The sequence below is a fragment of the Belonocnema kinseyi genome, chromosome 7 (assembly GCF_010883055.1).
Source record: "Belonocnema kinseyi isolate 2016_QV_RU_SX_M_011 chromosome 7, B_treatae_v1, whole genome shotgun sequence".
Taxonomy (NCBI): Eukaryota; Metazoa; Arthropoda; class Insecta; order Hymenoptera; family Cynipidae; genus Belonocnema; species Belonocnema kinseyi.
In genome coordinates this window covers 114,810,916-114,814,493 of record NC_046663.1, presented here as the reverse complement: position 1 = coordinate 114,814,493, position 3,578 = coordinate 114,810,916, and positions in this window count along the sequence as shown.

Sequence of the window (3,578 nt, the reverse complement as noted above, 5' to 3'; positions counted from 1 at the left end):
TTTTGTGTAAAAATTAAATTGTTTTATGGAAAATTTATACTTTTTGATTAAAAATTACATTTTTCGGTTGAATTATCAACTATAAATATTCTTTGGTTGTAAGTCGTTCTGTTGTAAATGAAACTATATTGTTAAAAATTAAAACCATAATTTTTGGGTGGAAATACTCTTTTTGTTTTTAAAATTAAATAATTTATTAAAATTAAATTGATGTTTTTAGTAGAAATTTAATCTTTTTGGTTGAAAATGTATCATTTTTAGTCAAAAATGCAATTGTTAGGTTAAAATATGAACTGTACATCTTCTTGGGTTTAAAAGTCGATTATTTCACTAACAGTTGAAATACTTTGTAAAAAAAATACGTTTTTTTAACAAGGTCTTTTAATTATGGTTGAAAATTTAACTATTTGGTTGAAAGTTTAACTCTTTCATTGAAAACTCACATTTTTCGCTTAAAAAATTCAACTTTTTGTAGATAATTCGTCTTTTTTACTTTAAAATTAAATAATTTCTTTAAAAATTCATGTATTTTGTTTAAGATTTGTCTTTCTTGTGGATCATTAATTTTTTTGGTCGCAAATTCATCTGATTGGTTGAAAATTTAACAACTTTGTTTAAAATTAATTTTTTTTGTTAAAAATTATTTATCTTTATCTGAAAATGTAACTATTATATGATTGATTAAAAATTAATCGTATATATTGTTTAAGTTGGAAAATCTTTTTTTCTATCGTACATTAATCTTCTTGGTCAAAAATTCACAATTTTGTTGAAAATTCGTTTTTTTTCTTGTTCAATTCAATTTTTTAGCACAGTTTTTATCTGGAAATTGTACTATTCCATTTTTGGTTGAAACTTTATCCTGTCTATTGTATTGGTTAAAACACCAATTATTTGATAGAAAATTAATTTATTTTGTTGAAAAGTAAGCTTTTAGGTTGAAAATTTCTATATTGTGTTAATTAGATTTTTTTTTTAGATTCATCATTTTAGTTAAAGACTGAAAACTCAACTGTTTTTTGAACAAATTTTCTGTTTGGATGAGTACAACAGTTTTTAATAAAAAAAATGTAAGCCTTTTTTTGTTGAAGATTCATAATTTTAAATGAAAATTCATCTCCTTCGTTACAAATTTAAGGATTTGGTTGCAACTTCGTTTGTTTTTTTTAGTTGAAAATGAATTCGATTTTCAGAATTGTCAATTCGTAAATAAAACTTTTGAGTTTGGATTTATAAATAAAAATGTAAAAATGAATAATATAAAGCGACTTAAAATAAACGAATTCAATTTATAATTTAAAAAGTTTCCAATTAAAAAAAAATTGTCATTAATCCATTTTTATTGATTAAAATGATACAGTCTTTAACATTAAAACATTTATTTATGTATTCTTCAATTCAAAGCATTGAAAGTAAGTTTATATTTTTTAACTAGAAGTCCTTGAACTATTCCGTTTAAAAATAAGTTTACACTGTTTTGTAAAAAAAATCATCTTTTGGCTTTGAAATTCAACAATTTAAAAAAAATCCTTATTGACTGAAAAGTCAACTCTTGTGTAAAATTTATATCTTTTTGGATGAGTTCAACAGTAGTTAATTAAAAATTCAAACTTTTTTTGTTGAAGATTTATCATTTTAGTTGAAAATGTAATTATTTTGTTGGAAATTTGTTATTCCCTCTTTTTTTTTAGTTGAAAATTCAATTATTTTGATAGTAAGTTAATTTCTAACATTTTCAATTGGCAAACTAAAAGTTTTATCTCTATATAACAATGCAAAAATATTAATCTGGAACAACTTAAAATAAAAACAATGTAACTTTTATTTTAAAAGGTTTTTAGTTAAAAAATTAATTTAATCGTTCAAGTTTTAATGTTACGAACTAAAATTTTCTTGACGTATTATCATTTTGAACCTTAAAAATAATAGCTTAATTTGTATTTTTTAACCAGAAATCTCTAAAATGTTAAAGTCATAAAAATTTTAAAATGGTAATTTCGTATTTTAAAAAATTTAATTTAAAAAATTATAAAATTAAAAGGTGTTAAAAGTTTGTGTTTTATACGTATGAATTATTCAGCGTTTAAATGAAATATTTCTGAATTAAAAATTTGTCAAGCTTCAGTTTTAAATGTTTAAAATTCAACAGATTTCCACCTCAAAAAAATCAATTTCAGATTTAAAATTTTCTAATTTCATCCAGAATTTTGAATTGGCACAGGAAATTTTTCAAAGCAATTGTATGTATTTCTGAATTGGATCGGAGATTTTTTGAAAAAAAATATATAATTCAGATCTGGGACAAGCAATTATAAACAACTATTAAAAACTATACAAATTTGAACAGAGTGGTTCGAAATAGAAAGCCTTGAATTGTTAAAATTGTAATGAGCTAAATTTTAAGTTTGAACGCTAAAATTTTAATTTAGAATAAAATTCAAAATTAATTTAAAACTTGAAATTATTTGAAATCATTTGAAACACGATGTAGATTTTTGCAGATTTTTGAAAAAAAGCTTTTGAGAATTGTAAAATATTCAAAAAGAATAACAAAAATTGTTCTGATTGCTAAGAAAATTGAAAATGATTTTTTAGTTTGAAAATTAATTTTAAGTGAGTATTTGAAAAAATTTTAAAAATTTAAAAAAAAAAGGAATCAGGACGATTTTTAGGCTATTTTTTAAATTTTTCAGTTCTTTGAATTTTAGAAAAAAAATCTAATTAACACAATAAATCAATTTTCAACCCAAAAGTTTACTTTTCAACAAAATAAATTAATTTTCTATCAAATAATTGGTGTTTTAACTAATACAATGTACAGGATAAAGTTTCAACCAAAAATGGAATAGTACAATTTCCAGATAAAAACTGTGCTACAAAATTGAATTTAACAAGAAAATAAAAACGAATTTTCAACAAAATTGTGAAATTTTCAAGGGATAAGGTGAATTTTTGACCAAGAAGATTAATGTACAATAAAAAAAGATTTTCCAACTTAAACAATATATACGATTAATTTTTAATTAATCATATAATAGTTACATTTTCAGATAAAGATAAATAATTTTTAACAACAAAAATTAATTTTAAAGAAAGTTGTTAAATTTTCAACCAATCAGATGAATTTGCGACCAAAAAAATTGATGATCCACAAGAAAGACAAATCTTAAACAAGATACATGAATTTTTAAAGAAATTATTTAATTTTAGAGTAAAAAAAGACAAATTATCTACAAAAAGTTGAATTTTTTAAGTGAAAAATATGAGTTTTCAATGAAAGAATTAAACTTTCAACGAAATAGTTAAATTTTCAACCATAATTAAAAAACCTTGTTAAAAAAACGTATTTTTTACGAAGTAGTTCAACTGTTAGTGAAATAATCGACTTTTAAACCCAAGGAGATGTACAGTTGATATTTTAACCAAACAATTGCATTTTTGACCAAAAATGATACATTTTCAACCAAAAAGATTACATTTCTACTAAACAAGGTCAATTTCCAACAAAATACATGAACTTTCAACGAAATTGTTTAATTTTAAAAACAAAAAGAGTATTTCCACCCAAAAATTATGAT